The sequence below is a fragment of the Acanthochromis polyacanthus genome, chromosome 16, assembly GCF_021347895.1.
Source record: "Acanthochromis polyacanthus isolate Apoly-LR-REF ecotype Palm Island chromosome 16, KAUST_Apoly_ChrSc, whole genome shotgun sequence".
NCBI classification, from domain to species: domain Eukaryota; kingdom Metazoa; phylum Chordata; class Actinopteri; family Pomacentridae; genus Acanthochromis; species Acanthochromis polyacanthus.
The window spans coordinates 35,795,874-35,815,999 of NC_067128.1; the positions used below are offsets into that span (position 1 = coordinate 35,795,874).

Sequence of the window (20,126 nt, forward strand, 5' to 3'; positions counted from 1 at the left end):
GATCTAAAATGTGAATATTTTGCTGATATAAACACAAATAAAATAATGTAATAGTGTAATTTTGTTTGTTATTATCTGTAAAATAAATCTGTATAAAAACAGTAAATTGTTGCACGGATTCGTCTCACTAAATACAGAACTAAACCTGCTGCTGCTGTTGTTTTTAAATGGCTGGTTTGAGGCGTGACATTCAGTCCTGTCAGAGCTCCAGTCTGCTCCCATCAGCCACAGTTACAAGGTGAACTCCTAAAACTGCTTCCTTTGTCTCCGTTCATTGTCAGCAGGTGCAGCAGGCCGAGGCTGTGCCAAGCAGAGCAGCAGCGCGCCAACAAAACATCCAAAAATCAGCCTCGTAAAGCTTTTACGACCAAGCAAATGCATCCAGCGTGTTTGTTGGACTTTAAAGACGACGGCGGCGGTAAGCAACGCCGGGCATAAACATAAGTTTTATTGGTTTAAATGAAAACTCTGCAGGGAGGCTTTAATGGCAGATATTCCACAGACCAACCTGTGTGTTCCCTCACAGCCGCGTTCAACATCACGGCTGCTCAAACGCAAATATGTTCACAACGTTTCACACGGCGAGTGAACTGTGAGGCCTAAAGAACACAAAAAGATCACAGAGGGACATAAAATGATGGCAAAGAGACACAAACTGACCAGAAAGAGACACAAACTGACCACAAAGAGACACAAACTGACCAGAAAGAGACACAAACTGACCACAAAGAGACACAAACTGACCAGAAAGAGACACAAAACAACCACCAAGAGACAAAGACACACAAAACAACCACCAAGAGACAAAGAGACACAAACTGACCAGAAAGAGACACAAACTGACCACAAAGAGACACAAACTGACCAGAAAGAGACACAAACTGACCAGAAAGAGACACAAACTGACCAGAAAGAGACACAAACTGACCAGAAAGAGACACAAAACAACCACCAAGAGACAAAGACACACAAAACAACCACCAAGAGACAAAGAGACACAAACTGACCAGAAAGAGACACAAACTAACCAGAAAGAGACACAAAACAACCACCAAGAGACAAAGAGACACAAACTGACCAGAAAGAGACACAAACTGACCAGAAAGAGACACAAACTGACCAGAAAGAGACACAAACTGACCAGAAAGAGACACAAACTGACCAGAAAGAGACACAAACTGACCAGAAAGAGACACAAACTGACCACAAAGAGACACAAACTGACCAGAAAGAGACACAAACTGACCAGAAAGAGACACAAAACAACCACCAAGAGACAAAGAGACACAAAACAACCATAAAGAGACACAAAATGTACACATAAAAGAAAATCATTGTAAATACACACAAAATGATGCAAAATAATTGGAAACACTCACAAAATGTGCATAAAAAGACACAAAACACCTGTAGATACACACAAAATGTCCACAAAAAGACACAAAACTACTCTAAAGAGACATAAATTAGCCACAGAGACAGAAAATAAGCCTAAAGAGACACAAAATGATGGCAAAGAGACACAAAACTACCACAAAATGACACAAAATAACTGTAAATAGATTCAAAAAGACACAAAACAACCCTAAAGAGACCCCAAACAGCCGTCCTTTGTGTCCCTCAGCTGTAAGCTTTGTCAGATCCTTGTCCACCTTCAATGTCCTGATTTCAGACACAAGAATGTGAAGGATTCCTGGACACAAAATGTACACAAAAGTTGTAAAACAACTGGAATGACACACAAGATGTGCAGAAAAGACACAAAATCATTGTAAATAAACACAGTTTAACTGCAGAGACACATGAAATGTCCACAGAAAGACCCCAAGCAATCACAGAGACACAAAATGTCCACAAAAAGACACAAAACAAATGTAAATTGACACCAAGCAGCCGTCCTTTGTGTCCCTCAGCTGTGGACTACGTCAGATCTTCGTCCTCCATCAGTTTCTTGGTTTCACACAGAAGAATGTGGAGGATTCTTGAAGAAGCTGCAGCAGACCAGCCAGATCACAGAGCACTCTTTGTCTCCTCCGTCGACGACACTTCAGACACCGCATTCCTAGAGAGAAGCCCCAGAAATGTCACTTGAAGCGTCTGGCCAGCTTTGATATTCAAATGAAACACCGAGCTGGACCAACAGGCCGAGGAGGAGGGGAGCAGATTGGGTTTCTCTGAACATGAAAAGAGTACGTCTGACATGCTCACAGCAGCGCCGGGGGAGGCCAGAGCTGCTGGAGCTCTGCTGGAGCTCTGCTGGAGCTCTCTGCTGGTTCCATGTCACGGTGGGAAGTTACTGCTGTTGGAAAAGGTCGGCGTCTTCACCCCGACTCTCCCCAACAATCTGCTGAAGCTCAGCGGGTGAGCAACGAAGACACAAAGTAACCAAAAACTGACGCAAAACAACCACAAACGGATACAAATTGTCCACAGAGAGACACAAAACAACTGCAAAGAGAAAAAATGACCACAAACAGACAAAAAACAACCACAATGAGACACAAAATGACAACAAATGGACAAAAACTCAACATAAAGACACAAGATCAACACAAAAAGATACAAAACGACCACAAACAGAAATAAAATGACCACAAAGAGATGCAAAACGATCACAAAGAGACAGAAAAGAAACACAAAGAGATGCAAAACGACCACAAACGTGCACAAAATGACCACAAAGAGACACAAAACAACTGCAAAAAGAAAGAAAATGAGCGCAAAAAGACACCAAACTACCAGAAAGAGACACAAAATGACCAAAAATAGACTCACAAAGGCTACAGAGACGCAAAACAACTACAAAGAAACATGATATAACTGGAAATACACACAAAATGACCACAAAGAGACACAAAACCACCACAAAGAAACACAAAACAACTACAAAGAGGCACAAAACTACCACCAAGAGACACAAACCACAACAAAGAGACACAAAACCCCCATAAAAGACACAAAACCACCACAAAGAAACATAAAACAACCACAAAGAGACACAAAACCACAACAAAGAGACACTAAATTAATACAGAGACACAAAACTACCACCAAGAGACACAAAACCACCACAAAGAGACACAAAACCTCCACAAAAACACACAAAACCACCACAAACAGATGTGAAACCACCACAAAAAGACATAAAACAACCACTAAGAAACACAAAACAACTACAGACACAAGATAACTGTAAATTAATACAAAACAATCACAAAGAGAATAGAGGCAGAAAACAAACTCTAACACAAAATGATCACAAAGAGACACAACATTTCTATATAGAAAGATAAAGCAACTGCAAAGAGAAACATAACTGACATGACTGTAAAAAGACACAAAACAGCCACAGAATCCACATGTTGCAGCTGTTTTATCTCCTCATCAGAACATGAAGCTCCAGTAAATTTAACCTCAGTCACACATCTGGAATAAAGACTCAGAAATTATAAATGTGTGTAACTTTAGTTCTAGTCAGTCTGCTCAGATATCTGGACTAAAGTCATAATAATTAGATTATAAATATGAGTAATTTTGTGTCCGTTTCCTCCTCCACTTTCCCTCTGAGTCCTGTGAGAACCAGAATCAGGACCTGGTTCCTGCTGATCTGTGGAATCTGTGGATTTCTCTGCATCCAAACTGATGGTATGCAATTAAGGCCTGGCTGTCAGTAAGAGGCTTTCCTGGCTGATTAACCCGTCAGGCCCGCTGCATCCGAGGAAGTCGTCCGGACACGAGGAACCGGTTTGTGTGGCGTAAAACAAAGAGCGAGGATCCGGAGAGGCCCGGTCCTCCACCAGCAGGGATCAGCAGCGACTCGGGGACCTGGATCTGGTCCTGGTCCTCCCCGGGCTCACTAAGGGGGGACCTGGATCTGGTCCTGGTCCTCCCCGGGCTCACTAAGGGGGGACCTGGATCTGGTCCTGGTCCTCCCCGGGCTCACTAAGGAGGGACCTGGATCTGGTCCTGGTCCTCCCCGGGCTCACTAAGGAGAAACCTGGATCTGGTCCTGGTCCTCCCCGGGCTCACTAAGGAGGGACCTGGATCTGGTCCTGGTCCTCCCCGGGCTCACTAAGGAGGGACCTGGATCTGGTCCTGGTCCTCCCCGGGCTCACTAAGGAGAAACCTGGATCTGGTCCTGGTCCTCCCCGGGCTCACTAAGGAGGGACCTGGATCTGGTCCTGGTCCTCCCTGGCCTCGCTGGGGCGTACGTGCTGAACGGCACTGGCTTCTGCAGACTCACTGCTCTTTCAAAAGGCTTTCTTCTCCCTCAGTGCCAGCTTCTCCCCCTCAGCTGCACACAAACACTTCAGCACAAACGTCACATGCTGCACTTCAGCTTCATGCCCAGTCCAGCAGGCAGCGACACGTAGAGACACGCAGGGACACACAGGGACACGTAGAGACATGCAGTGACACGTAGAGACACGTAGAGATATGTAGAGACACACACAGCAACACGTAGAGACATGCAGTGACATGTAGAGACACGCAGAGACACGTAGAGACACGTAGAGACACGCAGGGACATGCAGAAACACGCAGAGACACGTAGAGACACGCAGGGACACGTAGAGACACGCAGGGACACGTAGAGACACGCAGGAACACGTAGAGACACACAGAGACATGCAGTGACACGTAGAGACACGCAGGGACACGTAGAGACACGCAGAGACATGTAGAGATGTAGAGACACACACAGAGACATGTAGAGACACGCAGAGACATGTAGAGACACGCAGAGACACGCAGGGACACATAGAGACACGCAGGAACACGTAGAGACACACAGAGACATGCAGTGACACGTAGAGACACGCAGGGACACGTAGAGACACGCAGAGACATGTAGAGATGTAGAGACACACACAGAGACATGTAGAGACACGCAGAGACATGTAGAGACACGCAGAGACACGCAGGGACACATAGAGACACGCAGGGACATGCAGAAACACGCAGAGACACGTAGAGACACGCAGGGACACGTAGAGACATGCACAGACATGCACAGCAACACGTAGAGACACACAGAGACATGCAGTGACACGTAGAGACACGCAGGGACACGTAGAGACATGCACAGCAACACGTAGAGACACGCAGAGACACGCAGGGACACGTAGAGACACGCAGGGACATGCAGAAACACGCAGAGACACGTAGAGACACGCAGGGACACGTAGAGACATGCACAGCAACACGTAGAGACACACAGAGACATGCAGTGACACGGAGAGACACAGAGACACATAGGGACACGTAGAGACACGCAGAGACACATAGGGGCATGCAGGGACATGGAGAGACATGCAGCGACACGTAGAGACACGCAGAGACACGTAGAGACAAATTTGAAATAATTTTGGGCAAATTCTGAATCATTTTTAACAAGTTTGGACTTATTTTGGATATTTTAATTCAAATATTTTGGACAAATTTGAAATAATTTTGGGCAAATTTTGAGATAGTTTGGTCTAATTTTTATGCCATTTTGCATACGTTCTGAGTCATTTTAAGCAAATTTTGAGTTATCTTGGGCCAAATTTTGGGTCATTTGGACAAATTCTGAGTTTTTTTTTTATAAATTTCAAGTGATTTTACAAAAAAAATTACATCATTTTAGACAGTTTTTGGTCCATTTTAGGAGTCCTGAACAGTAACTGTTGGAGCCATTTCAGTTGGTAACCAGTAAGTGGCGCTGTGACCAGTTACCTGTGTATTTAAAGGCCACACTAATTACCAAAGGTGTGGTGTAAACAGGAAGTGAATTGTTTTACACCGTGTCATGGTGTGTCCTGGCGGACTGTTGAAGGGCTTTGCTCTTTGTTAATTCTGATGAACTCCTGAAGGTAAATAAATTGATGAATTCGTTCATAATTGTGAGTTTGGACCGAGACTTTTTTGAACAGACTCTACTGAGCCCGATCTCACGGGGATTCGTGAAACTGTCACGTAAGTTTTAGTTTCGGTTTCGTGCGCACCAACACGATTTCGTCATGTTTTTCGTGCCGCTCACCACGAAATGCGCACCAATGTATTTTAAACGGCGGACTTTTCGTGCCACTCAGAACGTATTTCAAAAGAATGTGTATATTATATTTTTAATGTAAAACCGTGGCGAATCCAACGCTATATTTTGCATGACATCGTCTCTAACCATAACCCTAACCATAACCCTAACCATAACCTAACCATAACCTAACCATAAGCCAGTGGTACACTTACCAATTTGCATAGGAATTTCAAGAATGTCCGGCGGCCGGCGGCCGCAAACGCGATCACACAAGCAGTATACGCCGATGGACAGCTTAGATCGTCATGAATCCGCCGGTATAAACCACTTTCAGATGTGATTACCACAGCGAAAAACATTTCGTGGTGAGCGGCACGAAAAACATGACGAAATCGTGTTGGTGCGCACGAAACCGAAACTAAAACTTACGTGACAGTTTCACGAATCCCCGTGAGACCGGGTTGCTCTACTGGTGTTATTTTTGGACCAGGAGGGAGTACAAGAGCACCTCAGAGCAGCCAGAAAGCCGCGCGTTCTTAACGGAACCACGTTTGCGTCATCAATTAGTCAAAAAGAATCTCTATTTGATCATATCGAAACGCTAAGTTGTGGATCGAGATGGCGACAGCATTGCTGCGGTCCGATCAGCTGTAATCCAGAGGCTGTGGTTCTGATCTTCACCACGACTCACGGCAGGAGAGTCACGGCTGCATTGTGAGACTGGAGCTGGGCGGTGGACCACCCACTGGCCAGGTGTGGACGTCTGGACGTGGTGCAGAGGGAGGCGAACAGATGAGGAAACGTTTCTTTTGGATGAGGCCTAATAAAGGAGGTACATGGTAGCGCTACCACACACATACATATGGCCATTATAGAAAGTGTGCACACAAATATCTGTTGAAATGCCAAATGCAGCTCTGAGGCACTATGATGCCATTCATCTTCTAGAGATGGTGGATGGAACACATACGCAACAAGGTGTAGCAGATATGGCTGCAAGAGCAGAACATGTGATGTGCATGAAGTGCAAGGTAGTCCTTTGTGTTCCAAGAGGAGGAGTTGCTTTTTGAAGTATCATACCAAATAAGCACAACAAACCCAGACAAAACAACAAAAGTGATGATGGACGGTTAAGTGGATGTTAAACTCACTCTTATGTTGACTTTTTAGTATTTTCTTTGGGACTAAATGATTGCCATCAAGGTTCGGTTTCACATGTACGGCGTTCCAATGTCCATGGACACATGATATCTTAAAAATCCAAATTTATTTTTCCAGATAAATGTTTTCAGTATTCTAATTACCTTACAAAGATTGGGGAATTTTTAAAAAATGTGATTGGACAATATTTTTTTCGTGGTAGTCAGGACGGATACTGGACAACTCACTCCCCGGTCAACTCACTCCCCAGAAGTCACTCCCCAGAAAACTCACTCCCCATATGCTTAGGTTACTTACCTATAACTACCTGAAATCCATGGATGATATCCTTTTACACTGAAAGCTGAAATACCCTAACCCTAACCCAACCCTAAACCTAACCGGGGAGTGAGTTGACCAGGTACCGTCAGGACTAGGACTCCTTCTAGACCTCCTGATCACTGCTGACTCTCTGCTTCACTGGTTTTTAGTTGATCTTCTTGGATCCTTTTCCATCTTTGTCAAGTCTCTCAGTCAGATTTTTCTCTTCCTCTGTTCAGTTCTTTTCCACGTGGAGCCATGATGCAGACATAGACACAATCCACAAGTCCACAACTACCATGCATTAAGGCTAATGTTGGACAGTCCCTTGGTCATTTTAAGTATCTTTGGGCATATTTTAGTAAACTGGGACACATTTTAAGTTCAATGTGACATATTTTGAGTTGTTTGGGATCAATTTTGAGTCATTCTTAGTATTTTTAGCTAGAGTTGGACAGGTTTGGAGTCAGCTTTGGTAAATTATAAGTTACTTTAGACACGTTTTGAGTCATGTTGCATGTTCATGCTGTTGGACTGATTGGGAATCACAGGTGGACTCAGTTTAGTTTACTTTCGTTGCTTTGAGTTCCTACTTTGAGGCCTGAATGTTCAGTTTAGCCTTTCTAAGCTATCTGTTTTTGATTCTGATGTGTTTTTGTGCAGGTTTTCTGTGTTCTAGCAGCTCTTTAGCTCCTGAATGATCCTCTTCAGAACATTTCTTGCTCTTTGCGTTTGCATTCTTGTCCCTGCTGGGATGCAGTTTTAGTTTGTATCTGCTGCTGCACCTCCCGAGGTCCGGCCTCCTCCTGGTGAGTTGTGTTTACACGACCTTTAGTCTCGGTGGCTAGCGAAAAGGAAGTCGGCTAAAGCAGAGAGAGAGAGAGAGAGAGAGAGAGAGAGGGAGAAAAATCAGAGGTATGAGGAGAACGAAGAGGCCGGCTAACTCGCTTTCCATCGGGATCGGTGCCCTGCATTAAAACAAGCAGACCTGGAATCCCTGTTAGCATCTGTTTTAAATGAAAGCATCACGTTACACCTGTAGGAATAAGAAGAGAAAATGTAAGCGGGTGTTTCATGCGAGCGCTGACGGATGTTTTAATGCGCTGCAGGACCGCGTCATGCTGGGCTGATTTGTGTAGCGCTGCCCAGATTAGTTTCCCACCACGGCTGCCCCGGCTCTTAACTTCCTCCTTCTACAGGTTGCCATGACGCCTGCAGCGGCATGCTCACATGGACCAGATGGTTTCCAGTCAGCTGCAGTTGTTCGTGCTGAAAGCCTGTCTGCAGGTGGTCATGTGACTTATGAGGTGACCGCCGCTATTACAGGAGCTGCCACTTTTCCTTCTTGCTTCACTGGAGCTGCAAACTTTTCAGCCCCTTTGAAATCTGTCCTGCTACATGTACAGGAATTTCTGTCATTCTCATCTGTTCACTGTGGGTGTGCATTAAATAATTTTTTGCTGGGGACAGAACATCAGTCTCTGAAGCCAGTGTGGCCTCTAGAGTTTCTAGATCTTTGCAGAAAAACAGTAGATTGGTCCCTCTGGGTTGAACCAAGTTTCTGTCTTCTATGTTAGCATCAAGGCTATTGATCATTTGGTGTGTAAATATCCAGGCTTCTTATATGTTTGTATGCTAACATCCAGGTTATTTATAGTTTAGCAATTCAACATCAAAGTTTTGGACCCTTTTGCGGATTAATTTTCAGGTTTTGGATGCTTTTCTGTTTTAATTCCCAGGCTTTTGATATTTCTGCACATTAATATCCAGGTTTCTCATACTTTTGTACTTTAGCATAAAGGTTATGAATTGTTTTGTAGGTTAACATCCGGGTTTTTGATCGTTTAGTGTGTTGATATCCAGGTTTCTCATATGCTTGTACGTTAACATCCAGAATAATGATAGCTTAGTACTTTAAAATCCAGGTTTTTGATCATTTAATGTGTTGATATCCAGGTTTTTGATGCTTTTTCACATTACTAGTCTGGTTTTTCAAACTTTTGTAAGTTAGCATTAAGGTTATTGATAGTTTTGTAGGGTATTATCCAAGTTTTTGATCATTTGGGGGGTAATATGCAGGTTATTGACACTTTTTCACATTAATATCCAGGTTTCTCATATTTTTTTACGTTAACATCCAAGCTATTGATAATTTTGTAGGGTAATATCCAGGTTTTTGATGCTGTTTCACTTTAATATCTAGGTTTTTCATACTTTTGTACATTAGCATTGAGGCTATTGATAGTTTTGTAGGGTACTATCCAGATTTATGGTCATTTGGTACGTAAATATCCAGGTTTGACACTTCTGTGTGATATTATCCTGGTTTTTGGTGCTTTTTCACATTAATATCCAGATTTCTCATACTTTAGTAAGTTAGCATCAATGCTATTGACAGTTTTGTAGGGTAATATCCAGGCTTTTGATACTTTAGTGTGTTAATATTCGCGATTTTGTAACTTGAATTTCAAACTTGAACTGTGGACAGAACCTCAGTCTCTGAAGCCAGTGTGGCCTCTAGAGTTACCAGATCTTTGCTGGAAAACCGTGAATTGCTCCATCTGGGTGGGGGGGAATTCCAGGCTTTTGATCAACAGGTGTGTAAATATCCAGATTTTTGGTACTCAAGTATGCTAATATTCACGATTTTGAAACTTTTGTCAATTTATATCAAGGTTTTGTATGCTTTTGAGATTTAATTTGAAGCCAGTGTGGCCTCTAAAGTTTCTAGATCTTTGTGGGAAATCAGTGGATTGCTCCCTCTGGGTCGGAGCAAACTTCTGCCTGGAGAGAGAGAGTTTAAGTGATGGAGGCCAAAGACAAAGATCTCAGTTTACCAGAGTGTTTAAGTGTCCAGACAGGGACAGAAATGATGAGATACTAGCAGCAGAGATGAGTTTCCAGCTTGGACATCTGGAGGACCTAAAGACATTTTTCACAACATACAGGCTGAACTATTATTATATATCAGATAGTTAAGGTGCCAGTCAGATAGGAAAGCTTTAAATATCCTGGTTTTTGATCCTTAGATGTGTTCATGTTCATGATTTTGACACTTTTATACAACTATATATCGGTTTCTTATACTTTTGAGCATGAATATCCAGGTTATTAATAGTTCAGTACGTCAATATGCAGGGTTTAGACACTTATTAGTCACAGTCTTGGTTCTTTGTCATTTTTATGTTAATATCCAGGTTGTTGACTCTTTAGCATCTTATTATGCAAATCTGTCATATTTTGTATGCTAACATCCGAGGTATTGATAGTTTAGTACTTTAACATCCAGATTTTTGACACTTTTATGTGTTAATATCAAAGTTTTTGACTCTTTTCCACATTATTATCCGGGTTATTGATACTTTTCTGCATTGATATGTTATTGACACTTTTGTGGGCTAATGATGATTTAGTACTTAAACATCAAGGTTTTTGACATTTTTTTTGTTAATATCCAGGTTTTTGTCACTTTTTTTGTTAATATCCAGGTTTTTGACACTTTTTTTCGTTAATATCCAGGTTTTTGTCACTTTTATTCATTAATATCCAGGTTTTTGTCACTTTTATTCGTTAATATCCAGGTTTTTGACACTTTTTTTCGTTAATATCCAGGTTTTTGTCACTTTTATTCGTTAATATCCAGGTTTTTGTCACTTTTATTCATTAATATCCAGGTTTTTGACACTTTTTTTCGTTAATATCCAGGTTTTTGACACTTTTTTTCGTTAATATCCAGGTTTTTGTCACTTTTATTCGTTAATATCCAGGTTTTTGACACTTTTTTCGTTAATATCCAGGTTTTTGACACTTTTTTTCGTTAATATCCAGGTTTTTGTCACTTTTATTCGTTCATATCCAGGTTTTTGACACTTTGCTACACTGATATTAAAGCTATTGACACTGTTGTAAGGTAATATTCACGTTTTTGATTATTCATTGTGTAAATATCCAGGTTTTTGACACTTTTGTGTGCTAATGCCCAGGTTATTGATAGTTTAGTACTTCAATATGCAGGGTTTTGATGCGTTTATACATTAATGTCTTGGGTTTTTTAGGTTAATATCCAGGTTGTTGATACTTTTCCACATTGATATCTACGTCGTTGACACTTTAAAGGATTAATATCCAGATTTTTGACCATTTGGTGTGTTGACATCTGGGTTGTTGGCACCTTTGCACATTAATATCCAGGTTTCTCATACTTTTGTATGCTAACATCCAGGTCATTAATAGTTTAGAACTTTTTAATATGCAGGTTTTAGAGAATTTGTTGCATTCATTTGTGGTTTTCATCATTTTTATGTGTTGTTCTCCAGGTTTTAGGCAGTTTGGGGCATTGTTATCTCTGCCTTTTACATTTTTGTGCATTAATATCCAGGTTTTTGACCCGTCTGCGCACTAATAAATCAAACAAAGAGCTCAAAGATGCTGAGAAGCTCCTTGGAGCTGCAGAATTGGATGTTTAAACCTCTGATAGTTGTTTTCTTTGTCTTCTAAACCATTTTTCTTTGAGATGTCTCGCATGCTGCCTTTGAGTAAACTGTTTGGGCCTAAACAAACTGGTGTTATCCACCGATCTCCATGGAGAAAGAGTGTTGACAGTTCCACATCGCCGGGTCTCGTGCTGATTTCATCACCTCTCGTTGCACCACAGTCCGTCTTATCTCAGCTCCACAATCTTCCAGCCTTTGTCCAAGCCAGAAGTTCACGTCAGACTCCGTTGTGAAACCAGACATGGAGCTTATTTTGCACCACATTACAGAATATCAAGCCTTCAGGTGACCCAGTTCACCCGACAGTCTTTACAAACCACCAATCGCAGCGCAGCATCGGAGAAGCTGATATTTTATTGAGGTGAGACGCCTCAGGTTTATGTGAACCACACCTGGCTCGTAAAGACAATGACACCAGGTCAGGGCAGCCTTTCCTTCACCCTCATTGGAGAGTTCAGAGCTGCAGATTAAACAGGTGCAGCCCAGCAGGGGGCAGTGCTGGTCGTCAGGTGTCCTCCACCTCCTCCAGACCGTCCTCGGCCTCTCACAGCTTCAGGATTCAGTAATGAAACAGGCTCAGGTGGCTGCTGTCCAGACCACACAGACACATTATCACAACATTTAGGCCTCGTAGGCTTCATTGTTATTACATCTGGAGCAGTGAAGGTGATAGTTGCGTATATATAGACTTATAATATCGAAGGCTTTGATTGTTTTGTAAATCATTGTCCAGGTTTTTGATGTTTTTGCGCAGTAATATTTAGTTTTTCGATACTTCTGCATATTATTGTCCAGGTTTTTGGATCCTTTTGTGGGTTCATATCTGGATTTTTGGAAGTTTTGTACCTTCATGTCCAGGTTTTTGAAACTTTTTTGCAATAATATTGTGGTTTCTGCTTGTCATGTGAATTATTACGTAGTGTTTCGATACTTTTGAGCATCATTGTCCAGATTTTGATGTTTTGCATGGTCATGTCCAGCTTTTTGATACTTTATTACATTTTTGTCCAGGTTTTTGAATCCTTAGTGAGTTCCTATCTGGGGTTTGGAAGTTTTGTGCAGTAATATCCGGGTTTTTGTGGTTTCTTATTCAGGTTTTTGGTACTTTGACTTTTGGTGTGTAAATATTGAGGTTGTTGAGACTTTTGTAGCTAAATATCCAGATTTTGGAAACTTTTTGTGTCACTATCGAGGTTCTTGATGGTTTTACATGGCAATAATCTGGTTTTTGGTACTTCTACATCTTACTGTCCAGTGTTTTGAGTCCTTAGTGGGTTAATATCTGGATTTTTGGCAGTTTTGTTAATTAATATTCCGGTTTTCGACACTTCCTGTGGTAAGATCCAGGTTTTCAAAGATGTTTTGACACTTTTGTGCATTAATATACAGGTTTTGATACTTTTGTTGATTGATATCTAAGTTTTGGACACTTATGTGAAAAAATCGAGGTTATTAATGTGTGCATTAATATCCAGGTTTTTGATACTTGTGATTGTTAATATTCTGTTTTTCGATACTACAGTGTGTTAGTATCAATGTTTTGGATATTTTGGTGCATTAACATCAAGGTTTTTATATACTTTTGTGCATCAATATCCAGGTTTTTCATACTTTGGTGCAATAGTTTCAAAGATTTTACCAAATTTACGTGTGGATATTGTTGTTTTTGACATTTTAATCTGCTAATGTTCAGGTTTTTGTTGTTTCTTATCCAGGTTTTGCTGCTTTTGTGGTTTCTTCTCCTGGTTTTTTCTACTTTTGTGCGTTAGGTAACAACTTTCTCCGACGTTAAAGGAAGGCAATAATGGTGCGATGGCAGGAGACACTTGACTTTTCCCTTTGGAGCAGCTTAAGTAACCTCTTTTCCACCAAAGAGACATGTTTTGTGGGTTCCCTGGTGGGGAACATGACCTCTGTCCTTGTTCTCTTCCTTTCCCAGCTGGGGGTCATTCATGAAAACAACTTGAGACTGGCTTCTTTTTTTTTCCTCCTCTCATTTTTACTGCCGTCTTTTTTTGTTGCATTTTTAACGCCGTTGTCCCATTCGTCTTGTCCTGTGAATGTGCAAACCCTGCTTTCCCTGTGTGTGTTCAGTGTGGCCGGGCCTGGTGAGCAGAAGTGGTACAGTGGACGGCCATCAGTCAAGGGTTTGTGCAGCCTTTATGCCTTAATGAGGAGACATTCAGTCCAACAAAGAGACATGATGCAACAAAAGGGTGGAAGAGAAGCCAACCTCAAGTCCTTCCACGTCCCATTCAGTTACAGCGCAGTCAAACACAAGTAGAAACTCTCCAGTAAAATTCCATCGCTGGAAAACGTAGTCGGAAAGGAAGAGCGGGGTTTTTTTTTCCGAGTGCTGCTTTGTCATCGAGTGGAAACGAGCTCACATGTTCGATTCCTTCCACTAATGGCTTTAAAAGAGAACTGTATTTTTAATTCAGTTATTCCGTCACATTTCAGAAATGTTTTGCTGACTGTAGGAAACACGTAGCAGTTTATTTATAGGGATGACTGAATGTTGACTTCCCCCAAATTCTCAGTCAGCTGGTCTGAAGATATTAATCAATGTGGCTGGAACATGTGGGTCATGTGACAGAGCTACTGAGCTAGCACGCTAATCTGGTCATCTGTTATCAGAATTAAGGCTGCTGTTTATTTTTACAGTGTCTTTTATACTTTTGATGCTTTTATCCATTACTATCTAGGCTTTTGTCTTTTCTTCACATCAGTGTCTAGCTTTTTGAGTCCTTTGTGGGTTTATATCTGCATTTTTAGCAGTTTTCTGCTTTAACATCCAGGTTTTTGGCACTTTACTGTGGTAATATCCAGGTTTTCTAAGCTAATTTGCGTGAACATTCAGGTTTTTGACACTTTGGTGCACTAACATCCAGGTTTTTCATTGTCTTTTTTACATGGTAATTTTCTGGTTTTCGATGCTTCCACACATTGTTTCCAGGTTTGTTAATTATTTATGGGTACATATTTGTTTTTTTTTTCAGTTTCATACAATAATATCCAGGTTTTCTGAGACATTTTGCATGAATATCCAGGTTATTGACGATTTTACATGGTAATATTCTGATTTTTGATACTTTTACACAAAAATGTCTGGGATTTTCAATCTTTTGTAGGTTAATACCTGGGTTTCTGACACTGAAATTAGCTAAATTCAGGTTTTTGATTGTCTTGTGTGTTATTTACCAGGCTCTTGAGGTTTGTACGTGGTAATATTCTGGATTTAGGTACTTTTTCACATTAATATCCAGGCTTTCTAAGCTATTTTGCATGAATGTCCTGATTTTGGACTATTTAGTGCGATAACGTTCAGGCTATTAATCTTTTTGTGCATTAACTTTGTGGTTTTTGATTGTTTTGAAAGTGCTTGATGCTTCTGCATGGTAATATTCAGTTTTTTGATACTTTTACACATTGTTGTCCAAGTTTTTAAAACTTTTGTGGGTTAATACCCGTGTTTTTGGCCATTTTGTACTTAATAACACCATTGGTTTAATACTACTCTGTAATAATATTCAGGTTTTTTCAAGGATGTTAGAGCATCAGCGTGTCAAAACCTGAATGTCGGTGCAAAAAAGCGTCCAAAAAACCTGAATATTCATCCAACATAGCTTAGAAAACTTGGATCTTACCATAGTTCAAGTAACAAACCTGCATATTAATGCACAAAACTGCCAAAAACCCAGATATGAACCCACAAAGGATTTAAAAATCTTGACATTAATGGACAGAAGTATCAAAAATATCAAAGATACTGTAAAAAATCATCAGCAAACACGATTTCTAGTCTTAATTCTGGTACCAGATGACCAGATTAGCATGCTAGCTCAGTAGCTCCGTCACACAACCCAGTGGTTCCAGCCACATTGATTAATATCATCAGACCAGCACATTTCATAACTTTATTAGCTACGTAGGAAACAAGTTTATTTAAGGGGATGACTGAATGTTGAATTTCCCCAAATTCTCAGTCAGCTGGTCTGAAGTTATTAATCAATGTGGCTGGAACATCTGGGTCATGTGACAGAGCTACTGAGCTAGCATGCTAATCTGGTCATCTGTTATCAAGAACAGAACTAATGTTTGCTGCTGACTTTTTACAGCGTCTTTTATAGTTTTAATACTCCTACACATTATTGTTGAAGTTTTTAATCCTTTGTGGGTTCATATCTAGTTTTTTGGCAGTTTTATGCATTAATATCCAGGTTTTCTAAGATATTTTGCATGAATATTCAGGTTTTTTGATACTTGTGTGTGTCGATATCAAGGTTTTTGATATTTTTACACAGTCTCGTTTTTTTTTTTCAGTCCTTTGTGGGTTAATATCTGTGTTTTTGGCAGTTTTGTACATTATTAACTAGGTTTTTTAACTTTAGTGTGTCAACATTCAGGTCTACAGCTGTTTTCACATGGATCCAACAGTAATAACATGGAAATACACAGAATTTTAGGTCCATTTGTGGTTAAAAACAAACAAAGAGGTGTTTCTGAAACTTCATGCTCTTCACAGCTTCAGACTCCTAGACTAACTTTATCTGGCGTCTTTTTTTCAGGACGTTTCTGCCGTTAACGTCACAGTTTCTTCATGTTCTGCAGCTGTGATTCTGCTGCTGCTGTTAAACTTTGGCTTCAGAATCCAGTTTCAAATCACCGTGTAATTATATTTGGACAATAATCAAACACGGTAGAATCAAACATCCAGCTGTGGTCGGAGAAATCCAAGTGCAGCTGCACGGATGGACTTTAATGTCTGGGTCTTTGATGCTTTTGTGGAATAATATCTGGGATTTTGTGCATTAATCTCTGTTTTTTTTTAATACTTAAGGGTGTTAGTATCCTTTTTTTATCGTATTCTAGATAAATATCTTGATTTTTGATACTTCTGTATGGTAGTATCGAGATTTTTCATACTTTTCTGGATTAATATCCATGTTTTTTAAAGCTCTCTGCACTAATTTCAGACTTTGGTGTACCTTTTTTTACTTTTCTAACCAGATTTTGATACTTCTGCACATTAATATCCCTATGATTGATACTTTCCTGCATTAATATCCAGGTTGTTGACACTTTTATGGTTTCTATCCAGGTTTTTGACAAACTGGAACTTTTAAATCCAGGTTTTTTGACAGTTTTGTGCAATAATATTCGGGTTTTTGAGACTTCTGTAAGAATTTTCAGACTTTTCTACATTAATATCCAGGTTTTTGAAAGCTTGGTGCATTAATTTCATGCTTTTTAAACTTTTGTACCATAACAACCAGATTTGTGATACTTCTCCACATTGATATCCATAGTATTGATACTTTCCTACTTTAATATCCTTGTTGTTGACACTTTTGTGGGTTTATAGCCAGGATTTTGACAGTTTTGAAACTTCTGTATGTTTATATCATAAATTTTCATAGTTTTCTGCTTTAAAATCCAGGTTTTGGATACTTTACTATGTTAATATTCAAATTTTTGACATTTCTCCATAAGTATTGAGGTTTTTCATACTTTTGTGCATCAATAGCGAGATTTTTGATACTTTTGTACATTAATATCCCTTTTATTGATACTTTCCTACATTAATATCCTTGTTATTGACATTTTCATGTGCTTAGATCCAGGTTTTGGATGGGTTTGTGCAATAATAATCAGGTTTTTGAGACTTTCGTATGTTGATATCAAGAATTTTCATACTTTTCTGTGTTAATAACCAGGTTATTGATACTTTAGTGTGTGTTAATAGAAAGGTTTTTGACATTTTCCCCTTAGTCTCCAGGTTTTCATTCTTTTGTTCACCACTGATCAGGTTCTTGATACCATTTTCCACCAAAGAGACAGGTTTTGTAGGTGTGATATGATGCACAATTTCACCGTTTTTCACAGTTTTGCATGACGAGGAGACTAACCATTAAATTCACTCTGCAATGTCGCATTACTCTTCAGATTTTTGCATTCTGAGGCCTCTGCAGTCGTCGTTTAAGCTGTGGACAGACAGAAAACCAACGATCAGACCTTCACACAAACCGTCACTGTGATTCATGATCTTTATTCCCCTCTTCAGTCCGATTTCCCCTTGAAACCTGATAAAAACTGGACTCTTTGTGTGAATATCTGGTTTCTGGCAGCTCGGGCTCAGCGTCTCCCCGGTGGAACATCATCTTTAGCGGCTTCATGTTTTAGTCTTGTGATAAAACCTCGCTGCTAAACCAAAGCAGGAAAAAAGTCCTCAGATGACTGTTAGATCAGTTACACAGAAATATCTTCATCGTAAATTAGACCTGCGAAACCCCCGAGTGAGCTGAATTTATGGATGTCATTTGTAAACAAAGACCGTATTATTTCTTTCATATAAAGTTACATATTCTGGCTTTAATGGCTGAAAAAACTTCTAGAAACACAGTTATACTCAGTGAGAGGTGGAAGAAGTGCTTAGATTGAGGTAAAAGAAATAGAAATACTGTTTTACAAGCAGAATTCATCAAAAGTGCCAAAGTAGTTACATGTATTTTTATAAATATTATTGATGCATTCAAGTGTTGATTCCATTAATGTTGCAGCAAATAAATGTGACTTTATAGCTGCTGTTTCTGAATTCCATGTCAGGGATCAATAGAGATGTATTTTAACCCATACTAATTTATTTATTGGTAATATTTCAATTGTTAAAATAAATTGGCAACGTACGAGTACGTACGTAACTAAAGTTACCAGATAAATGTGGCATTTTGGTGTCTCGACAAGACGTTCTAGTGTCTACAGGAAGTTCTAGTTTATACAGGAGGTTCTGTCTGCAGGAAGTTCTAGTGTCTCTATAGAAAGTTCTAGTGTCTAAAGAAAATTCTAATGTCTCTACAAGATGTTCTATTGTCTAAAGGACATTCTACTGTCTCTACAGGAAGTTCTAGTAAATCTATAGGATGTTCTAGTGTCTCTACAGGGAGTTCTAATGTCTACAAGACGTTCTAGTGTCTCTACAAGACGTTCTAGTGTCTCTACAGGAAGGTCTAGTGTCTCTACAGGATGTTCTAATGTCTACAAGACGTTCTAGTGTCTCTACAAGACATTCTCGTGTCTCTACAGGAAGGTCTAGTGTCTCTACAGGAAGTTCTAATTTCTACAGAAAGTTCTAGTGTCTCTACATGATGTTCTAATTTCTACAGGAAATTCTAGTGTCTCTGCGGGACGTTCTAGTGTCTACAGGAAGTTCTAATGTCTTTACAAGAAGTTCTACTGTCTGCAGGAAGCTCTAGTGTCTCTACAGAATGTTCCAGTGTCTAAAGGAAATTCTAATGTCTCTACAAGATGTTCTATTGTCTACAGGACATTCTACTGTCTCTACAGGAAGTTCTAATTTCTACAGGACGTTCTAGTGTCTCTACAGGACGTTCTAGTGTCTCTACAGGACGTTGTAATTTCTGCAGAAAGTTCTAGTGTCTCTACAGGAGGTTGTAATTTCTACAGAAAGTTCTAGTGTCTCTGTGGGACGTTCTAGTGTCTACAGGAAGTTCTAATGTCTTTACAAGATGTTCTAGTGTCTGCAGGATGTTCTGGTCTCTACAGGACATTTGAATGTCTGCAGGATGTTGTGTCTACAGGATGTTGTAGTGTCTCTGCAGGATGTTGTAGTATCTCTACAAGATATTCTGGTGTCTTTAATATCAAGATGATTGATATTTTTGCATGTTATCAACTTTTCGACACTTGTGCAACACAGGGAGGAATCTGTACAATATTAATAGTATTTTTTTTACTACAAATTCCCATTTGTGGAAGAAATAAAAGATTATTTTGTCCTTGGCTCTACATCAAACATGGAGCTGATGCTCATTACTAGATTTATTTTCCTGTATTTAGTGTTTTTTTTACTTTCCTGACTGCGTTAAGTGTTGCAGATGAGTTTTGGATCGAGATGTTTCCAAACTGTCCTCCAGATGGTTCAGATTTCTGAAAGGAGTCTGTTTTACCGCATGCTGTGTGTTATTATTGGTGTTGGATCGAGCTGTGGGTTCTTCCGCAGAACCAACTAAATTCAGTGTTAATCCACGAGAGACGCAGGAAAGGAATCCAGAATGGTTCCGCTACGGACACCCACAGCTTTTCTATAGATTAGAACATGATTGATGATCTTTCACAGCAGCAAAACCTTTCTG

General features: G+C 40.2%; 2 long non-coding RNA genes across 2 annotated transcripts in view; both read right to left on the reverse strand.

The window, feature by feature from the left end:
• The window catches only part of LOC127530285 (uncharacterized), a 239,525-nt gene that overhangs the window by 76,415 nt on the left and 142,984 nt on the right, over positions 1-20,126 (reverse strand). The window lies entirely within an intron of this gene.
• Positions 3,861-4,499, reverse strand: LOC127530292 (uncharacterized). The gene is made up of 3 exons (XR_007936785.1): positions 4,127-4,499; positions 3,998-4,083; positions 3,861-3,954 (listed from the first exon to the last, which is right to left on the reverse strand). It is a non-coding gene; the product is annotated as an uncharacterized LOC127530292 (long non-coding RNA).